Here is a 9,691-nt window from a genome sequence, read left to right as displayed (position 1 = left end):
GGATCGATTATTATCGGCTATAGTTCTCCCAGCCATTTCACCACGGTGTCTCTGAAGTTCTCCCGGTCTGCTTGAGCGGTGGCTATCTGTTGTTCCACAGCCCAACCCAACTGCTCCTGCCCCTTGACCAGTCTTTGAAGTAGTTCCTCCATCTTTGTGTCCCGGATGGTTACCGAGCTGCCCGCATTCTCCACCACTTGTGGCGCTTCGGGTTCGCAACTACTGGCTGGCGCTGGTGTAGGCGAGGTTACATCCCCCTCGAATAGACTTACTGACACAGGTAGTTTGGGTAACGCAGGTTTTATTAACTTAAAGGTCCTTTTTCGGTGTATGGTTTTCCTGTAGTATGGCAGGGGGCTTTCTGAATCCTCAGAGAGTCTTTGCTGGCGTTTCTCTGACGCTTTCCGCCTTTCGTCCCGGTGTCTTCTCGGACTGGTGGTCCGGACCTCTTCCTCCACGATGTTGTGGCGTCTCGTCAGTGCAGGGAAGAAAGACAGTGGCGTATTAGATGCCTGTCCTGCCTACCAGAACAGGGGAGGGGGGTGAGGGAACACACGTGCACAGCTAGTCAACTGAGGTCCAGGGTGCCGGAGTAGTGAGGGAGGGGTAGTGCACGGGATGCGAACAAGTAGCTGTTAAGGGTGTTTAACCCACATAAAGCCCGCCCAGCCCGAAAGCCTTGATCGTACCTCTGGTAGCCACACTTCCCTTGAAGCGTGGCTGGGCAAAGCGCCTTCCGGTTGGCCTCCTGGCTTGCTGGGTTCTGCTCCTTTGGACCTTCCGATTTCCGCGCTCCTCTCTGCCTCCGTCCTCCGATGTTCTCTCTCCTCCGGTCTCCTCTCCGCCTCCGTCCTCCGATGTTCTCTCTCCTCTGGTCTCCTCTCCGCCTCCTGACTCTGCTCCGCTCCGCCTTCGTCTCCACTCCTCGGCTCCCGCCTCTCCTCTGCTTTCGTCTCCAACCTCCACTCGACTCCGCTCTCTTCCTCCTCTTCACCTCGCCTTCCGTCTCTCTCACCTCCGTCGCCTCCGGGTGTAATACACACCTGTGTGCTTTCCTGTGCAGCCTTTACCTGGGACGAAGGGGTGTGCCAAGTGACGTTGTCCTGTTCCAACTCCGCCCAGTTAAAGAAACAGGGCTCACCACTCTCTTCCGGTTCTGTGTCGCCGAGTGCATCAGTGTCTCTCCAGGCCCCTGTGTGCTGATTAAAAAGAGGGGAGACCGGTAAGCCAGGCGGATCCAGGTCCTCCCCGTTACACAAATTTAAATTTAGACACTGCTCTATGGTTCCTACTTCATGTCTAAACCTGTATTGACAAGGGTGAAGGGCAGACCCCTCTGTCATCCAAACCATAATTCTGTTGTATATGATTCTGCCTAGAACCTTAGCCTTATTATCAATAAGAGAAATTGGCCGGTAGCTGCCCGGGAGTGAACCATGCCCTTTTCAAGAAAAAAAATAGGGACTGTTATATAAGTGCCCGCAATGTCGGGAAGAGCGGAATGGGTGTGGCTATTAAAAGCATTAGTAATCAATGAGGCCCATAAAACAATGTTGCTTTTATTAAGATCATTTGAAACCCCCTCAGGACCAGGTACTTTTCTGCTCACGCTATCACTAACAGCACACTCAACTTCCTCTAGGGCAGAGGTCTTCAAACTTTTGTAGGCTGAGCCCCCCCAGCTGAATTTTTTTAGATGTTGGGCCCCCCACCACCTGATGGAAATGTCTGGAATCGAGCCCCACGCGCATATTCCGGGCATATCCAGCAAATAATGTTCAATACAATGAGAGTGTTTAGTAAACCACATAATCAAGTGAGAGAATGGACACTTGTAACTACGTTACCGTAGGTTAGATTGAATCACCCTCATAAACGCCATGTTCTCTATGCGGTTTATATCGTTTTTCCGCCCCACATATGCGTTATGGCATTATCATCGGGTGTTCCAAATTCGTGCTGTATGCCTGCCTCAAGCCTGAGGCAACCTCTGGTGCAGCGTAGTAGTGTCCAGAGATAAATAGACACCCCCAAACAGGAAGTAAAGATTATTTCCGTAAAAGCAAAGCTACACCTGGTTGAAACTTTAATTGCCAAATGGTGAAGTTTTGTTTTTAAAACCAAAGGGTATAATTGCAGATCGTGTTACTAGATCTCTTTATATCACTTTAAATAGCGTCAACATGTTTCTGCCCCATCTCGCCCAGCCGGGTCTAAGGGGCATTCGTCAGGACAAACAATATAAAATTAAAATCCGTTACTTACACAATTTGTGTAGTACTCAGTGGTGTTTTTTGTTAACACTCTGTTTCTTAATAGATCAATTGTACCTGTAATGAAAGAAACACACATACAGATATGGGGGTACATGTTCAGCACTCTTAATTAATCTCAATTTGAGACACTCAAAGCAAAATGGTGCTAATATTGTGCACGCTAAAGGAAATAAAAAAAAAGCAGTCCTATGGAGACCACCGTGTTTCGCTACGTTTGGAGGTGATAAGAATATAATAAAATAAAATGTGGATAGATTCTTGCTTTGTCTCTATTCAGGGGAATGATCGATGTCTAACTACCCCAGTTTTCCATGATGTTAAAAATGGTTTATAAGGTCATGTTCTCTGTTGCATCTACTATGAGCACACGTACGGCGCCCTGTTAGTGCTTTCAAAATCCTTAGTGTACGGTTATTACAGTTTTCTGTCTATTTCAACGATAAGTCAGGTATGGCTGCTCGGTGTTTGATTCTGTGAGTCGGCTGTACTGCGTTACGCTATTGGCTATATACCGCTAGTTTGTTCTTGGTCTAGCACATGTGTTTAAGTTGGTAAGCATGATATTACTGTGATGCTCTCCTCTGATCGTAATTATCGCTCTGTATAACAGCGAATATATGCGTTTCTCGCTATTATATGTTGCCGTTTATTGACTCGTATCCTCTTAAGCACATATGGTAGCTTACAGAAGTATGGATAATTACCTTAAAGGCTTTACCGTCGTGCGTCGACAGGGAAAAAAGGACACACTGGTCCTGAGCTGGAAAAAGAAATAAACATGCGGGCGTTTACTTTACCGCGTATCGGGCCAAGACTGCTGTTCTCTTGTTGCCGCCGCCATTCTCACCCGCAAGTGGAAAATCCTCCGCGTCTAGTGCTGGCGCTGCCCCTGGACGCCGAGGACACGTTTCCTGCTTACTTATCTGTGAGGCGGGCGATGGGAATAGACTCACGGAGACAGGTACTGAGGGTAAAGCAGGTTTTATTTTCAGTATACGCCTCCTTAGGATCTGTTTGCGGTAGTAGGGAAGTGGTAGTTCTGTTGCCGCCTCTATGGCGGAACGCCGTTCTCTGCGCCTTTCTGGTCCGGTTCCCCTTCTCTCCCTCGGGCTTCTGGGACATGTAGTCCGGTCCTCGTCTCCGATGCCTTCCAGCTCGGAAAACAGAGAGAAAGGGCAGAGTCAGTCCTCGTGCAATGTTTATACAGTGAAAAGGGAGGGTAGTGAGGGTCACATGTGCAGAAACAATTCACCCACGTCCCAAGTGTCGGTATAGTGCAGCTCGGGTAGGGGATTAGTGCTAGGGATGCCGTGTGTTTCTCTCAGGGCGGCTTGCTCCACATTTGACCAACCCAGCCTGAAAAGCGAGATCGTACCTGTGCAAGCCACACTTCCCTTGAAGTGTGGCTGGGCGAAGCGCCTTCCCATTGGCCTCCTGGCTTGGTGTTGTAGCTGTCGTCTCTCGCACCGTCCTCGCTTCCCGCCGCCTCTATTTCCAGATTCGGAGCTCCTACGATGTCTCCGCTCTCCGTGTCAGATGCGCCTCTGGTTTTCCTCTCGTCCTCGGTTCCCGTGGGACTCGTCAATCCGCCTTTCGATTCCGCGTCCCTCCAGCCGCCTACTCCTCCGGGTGATACACACACCTGTGTCTGGTCACGGCAGGGTTTTACGATGAGCTCGTGGGCGGGGCTTGGATCAAGTTCCGCCCAGTTAAAGAAACAAGCTTCCTCGGACGTGTCAGTCTCGGGTGGAAAGGTGGGCACGGCTGCCGTCCAATGTTCTGGGTGCTGCGAGGAAAAAGGCGAGAGTAACAAGGTTCGAGTCACATTAAGGGGGTACATGTCTCTGAGTCCCGGGTCCCCCTCGTCACATTATCTAATCATAGTAATAGAGAGAGGACTACAAGTGTTTCTTTTAAACGTGAACTAGATTTATCTTCTTTGTATTATAAATATAGACACTAGTATGTTTATATTTCTCGATGTTAAATTCCGTTTCTTTTAAGGGGAATGGCAATTTGACATTGTGAACAGAGTAATTAGTGTTTATCACAAAGCGGGTGGTGGTGTCCCAATTGTACAGGATGCTATGGCTGTCAAATTAGTTGTATAGCTTAGTGTGGTAAGTTATACAAATAGGTAGCAATGTCACAGATCAGGTCAAGTTTTTAAGATATGTGTATTTTGTGTCGGGCTTCCAAATCTCGTACAATGTTGCTGTATGTGAGGATCCAAGAGCAGTTTCCGCAGGAGTGCCAGGAAACGAAGTCTAGCCCAACCCATCCCCCCTACACCTATTGCGTCTATCAAACACTAGAACACAATGGTGATATGGAGGGAAAGGAGGGAACAAAACAAGCAAAAAAGGGGAAGAGACACTGGACTTCTTGGACGGATCTTCCTCTCTGGTGGAAGCTGGCGCTAAAAGGAATGGTTAATTAGTAAATAACAATCAACAAGCATTCATTATATTGTCTACCTAGAATGTCTATTACCTGGTTCATACAAGGTGTGACCTGGGATGTTATGGGTCAATCTGCTTTTCTAAACGTTCGATGTGTCTAGGTACCACGGAATGCCTGTTGTGACATAAAGCATGTATCTACGGGGTATTGTAATCACCACTGCATAATGATAGAGATCTACACCTGTCTTACCCCTGAATAAGCAACGGGCTGAACTGCGTGGCAGAATAGGAGAACTTATAAGGTCACAGATATAGCGTGTCTGAAAGAAAGGTAAACACATGCATGAGAACCGACAGAATCCTTACAGAGGAAATGCTAAATTATAATAGTGCGCTACAGGCGCATTACCAGGTCTTCTTTCCCCTGCACTGTGACGAATGCCAGCATCCAGGAAAATCTAGGAAACACAATATGGTAAAGGAACAAAAAAGGGGAAATGCGCCGCTAGGCGGACCACAACTCCCACAATCCACCAGTAGGCACCAAAACCCACACCCCGCAAGGCTGGCCGTTCGACGGGACCGTGGCCCGGCCAAAAGGCAGATCCGCAAGAGTCTAGATTAGATGCCCCCCAAGGAATCGGAGAGAAGACAGCCGGCACTGGGGGAGACAATAAGGGAAACCAAAGAAAAGGGCAAAACTCGGAATCTTCCGCAAAAAGGAACAGGCGGAACACCGAGAAAAAGCCTCTGTAAACGAGACTCTGGGAAGCACCACTGGACTTCAGGCTTAGCGAAATAGACAGCTAAGCAACAAAGAATAAAGCAGAAAAACACTACGATGTAGATCCTGAATCGAGGTCCACTACAGGAAACAAGGTGAGAGAGACGAAGATTGGCGAGGCGGAAGTGACACGCCGCAAGGGCACCGAGAAACTAGAGGGCGAAGCTCAGAGTAGCGGGGAGGTCAGGCTTTAGTTTCCTGCCCGATCCCCTCGCACATGCGCAGTGTCGCGCGGCCATCTTGGATTGGCCTCGCGTTGTATGTGTGCTCTCCGAATAGCTGGCAGGCGTGACAGTACATCTCCCCTACGGATCCTCCCTCCCACTGGTTTGGGTTTCTTGGGATGTTGTCTATGAAATTGTTTCACTAATCTAGGTGCGTGCACCTGACTAGCTGGTTCCCAGGTACGTTCCTCTACCCCATACCCCTTCCAGTGGATGAGATACTGTAGCCTTCGCTTGACTCTCCTTGAGTCTATGATGGCCTCAACCTTGTATTCCAACTCATCGTCAACTTCTATGGGAGGGGGCGAAGTTGGTAAAATGGTACCTGGTTCGACAGACTTAAGTAATGACACATGAAATACGGGATGTATCTTCATGGACAAGGGAAGCTCGAGTTTCATGGCCACAGGATTTATGACCTTCAGTATCTTGTAAGGACCAATATATCGGGGTTTGAACTTACAGGCCCCCTTCATGTTGATGTACTTGGATGACAACCACACCTCATCCCCCTCCTTATATATAGGCTCCTGACGTCTGTGGAGGTCTGCTCCCTTCTTGTATCTCCTCTTGGCCTGTTCTAAGTTGTCTTGTGTGAGTGTAGAATTCAGTTGGATCTCCTGCACCAATTCACTAGCTGCAGGTGTGGAGCAAAGGGGAGCAAATGTCGATGAGGAGGAAGAACCAGGGAGGATACGAGGGTGATAGCCATAAGTGCAGAACAAGCATTGGAAATGCAATAGGTCTCGCATTAGAAAAGTTGGAGCTATTGGTCTTGTAAATGACAAATATTTTATTTATGTGTTGGTTTTTAAAATAGCTAAATTGATAGCTTTGTCATTTACAATGCCAATAGTTATAACTTTCGCGAATGTGACACCTATAGCATTTGTAATGCAACATGTTTTGTATTTACGTGACTTAGATGGTAGCTCTGGTCGTTAGGCCACATCTCTAGAGAGATATACGAAGTACTGAGGAAGACAAGATAAACTGCAGATCACGGCTAGAAGGGTTTCTTAGAAATTTCAGAAAAAGGCGCTCTACCTGAAGTGTACGCTGGAAAGTGTGTGGAAATGAGTTTTTGAGTGTGGCGCGTGAAGAGCGAACGGATTAACCCAAAACCGTTCTAAGACAATCAAAGATTACCCAAACTGTAACACAGCAACGCTCTCGCAGCCACAAAAAACAGTGTACAGTTTAGACAAAACAACAATTGGTATTGATACAATTGAAAGAAAGCAGCAGATCTGTTTGTTCAAATTCCTTTTCAATTATGTTTTAATTGGATCCAAGCTCAGCCGACACGTGTTTCATCGTGTTAAAGTGGAGTCAACACGACTCTTCAGGGCTGATGAAAGTAAATAAAACAAATTTATAGTAACTTTCAGTAGGTTACAATTGTTACATGGATTTATAACATGTATGTGCATGGAGGTGATAGTGACGGAATATTAAGTGCCTTCGTGGTCGTTTTCGTGATAGTTAAACCATGCACAACCACAAACTCCTCCTGGTAACGGTGGCGAATTGTGAATAGTGTCAAAGTTGTATTTCAAAGGTGGCGTTTCTATATGTTAGTGAATATCGTACAAAAATTCCTATAAGGTTGCATTGAATAGTTAACTCATGCTCACTAGAAATCCGCGTTTGTGGGGTGTCAGGGTGTATGAGTGTATCAACGAACTAAGCAATAGGCATGCCAGTGGAGTCTCATGCTGTGAAAAGGTGATGTGTATCCAAGGAAAGTGGCAGATAATGCATACCTAGTGGATAGCATTCGGGCATCCACGGTTAGATGCGTGAATACTCTGCGCGAAGAAATGGCTTGTCTATGTTAAGAATAACAAAAGAAAAATGTACACATGAATATGTATACATAATATACGGGAGAATGATGAGCGAGGGCAAATGCGTGCTTCTAGCAGGGTGCACACTGTGAAGATTGTAAAGGCTCACCCTGGTAAGATATTGGCGAGTCTGCCAATATATTTATTCGATCAACCCTGGTTCCGGGTTCAGGAGTGTCTTTAACACCGCTAATTTATATTTGAGCACACAAAATGTTGCATGTCTGTATTCGACGATGACTGCATGAGAAAAGAAGAAGGAAAACACCAACAGGCTGTTTTACAAAAGGACACAACTCTCTCGCCAAATCCAGGGAGAGTGAACAACGTATACATCATTTAAGTAAAAAGAAGAAAACGGAACGCACGGTGCATACCTATACACGAGTGCGTGAATAGCTGTACCGGGAGGGGACCCGACTGCAGGAGTAGCGCGTTCTGTGTGTAGGTATAGAACTCTTCACGGGTAGCGTTAGGTTCAATCTTTAAGAGAATCACATAAGAGGACTTTAATTTAGGGTCGTCTACATGTGCAAAGATCATGAAGATCAACCACAGAAACGGAGATATCTAGAGTGTTACCTCTTACCTGTTAGTCGAAGTCCCTCCTCCGTTGATTCCCGGTCGCCGTGTTCCAAGAACGGACACGTGACCGGAAGTCGGAGGGCTTTAAATAGTCTTCGTCAATCATTGCCTGGTATGCAATGATCATATCACATGTCCTACTGAGTCCGCCATCTTAGGTGTGTAAAAGGCGGTGGTTAGAAACCTCAAATCTAGTACAAAAGGGCGCACAGATTGGTATAAGGTTCATAAAGAAGGGTTTGTAGACGTAAGGGCATGCTGGGTTTGTGTTTCCAGGCAAGCAAAAGGGTAAAAAATTATTAAAAGGTATATAAAAAAATTTAATTAATTTTATATATATTTGGATAAAAGTGTGGAGAAGCGTGAACCAAGAAAGTAATAGTGGTTCACCTTAAATTACGCAACAAAGCTAACGTGAAGATCCTGACAGTGATCCCGTATGTCAGCGGTCCATTTTCAGAAAAGAAAACGAACTAAGTATTTCGGTCCGTTCAAGGATCTCAAACACGAGAGCTGGCCCTTTGAATTCCATAAGTACATGACGAAAATGAGTCCTTATGGGGAGTAATGAAACAACTGTAATGCGATACGAGAAAAGGGAGAAACAACCATTATAACCCAAAAGGTGGTCGTGAAAATTTGGTGACCTATTTTTTGAGCACCCTTAAATGACAGACACATAAATCATGCTGTGACTCGTGACATTCAAATTCATTGCTAAACAAACACGTCATTGTGTCTCTCAAACAAGTTACGTGTAATTCTAAGAGTTTGATGAGGCCTCAGTTAGGTATTTTTTCATAGATGTCAAAATTATTTTTACATATTTTTAAAACATAATTATGAAACACAATCAAAAGAAAAAAACAGCAGTTGAAGCCAAAATGAGTTCGTGTAGACATAATAACAACGAGAACGTTCATGCAGTACCCATTGAGTCAGACACATCACATCTTACTGACTATTGTAAAGTTTTCATATAGCAATGGTTAATGATCAGCAGCAACATTCTGTACAATCAGAGGGACGGTTAGTTCCCTAGGAAGAATTGAAGCTCCGGGTCATAGTTGAGCCCGTGTTCCACGCATTGCAAACGCATGATCCACGTGGCCTCCCTACGCCTCAGAGTCAGTTCTCTGTTTCCTCCCCTAATATTTGGGGGGATGACGTCAATCCCAAAGAAACGCACCTTTATTTCATCCTCCAAAGGTTGACAAGCTGCCACATGCAGCGCAACCGGATATTTGGGATCCCTTTTTTGGATAGCCCGTATGTGTTCCGCTAACCTCTCCTTAAGGGGTCTGATAGTACTGCCTACGTATATCAAGCCACACTGGCACTCAATAATATATACCACGTACCTGGTTATGCATGTGATGTTGTGTCTGATTGAATATGTACAACCATCATGGCCTCTGAATGTCTTGGTGCCATGTTTACACCACACACATAACGAGCAAAAACCACATTTGTAAAAACCCAGACTACGTGTAGTAAGCCAGTTTGTGGCCACGGTATTGTGTGGAACAGTAGGGCTAAGTTTGTTCTTCAGTGTACATCCTTTCTT

At 46.0% G+C, this 9,691-nt stretch overlaps 1 long non-coding RNA gene across 1 annotated transcript; it reads right to left on the bottom strand.

The window, feature by feature from the left end:
- Positions 1-7,652: 7,652 nt before the first annotated feature.
- On the bottom strand, positions 7,653-8,185 carry LOC144819825 (uncharacterized). Its single transcript, XR_013607588.1, has 3 exons — positions 8,129-8,185; positions 7,917-8,022; positions 7,653-7,779 (listed from the first exon to the last, which is right to left on the bottom strand). It is a non-coding gene; the product is annotated as an uncharacterized LOC144819825 (long non-coding RNA).
- Positions 8,186-9,691: the final 1,506 nt, after the last annotated feature.

Source organism: Lissotriton helveticus, chromosome 2_1 (genome assembly GCF_964261635.1).
Source record: "Lissotriton helveticus chromosome 2_1, aLisHel1.1, whole genome shotgun sequence".
Lineage (NCBI taxonomy): Eukaryota > Metazoa > Chordata > Amphibia > Caudata > Salamandridae > Lissotriton > Lissotriton helveticus.
The sequence above is the reverse complement of the archived record's forward strand: the minus strand, read 5'-3'. Positions and strand labels throughout refer to the sequence as shown.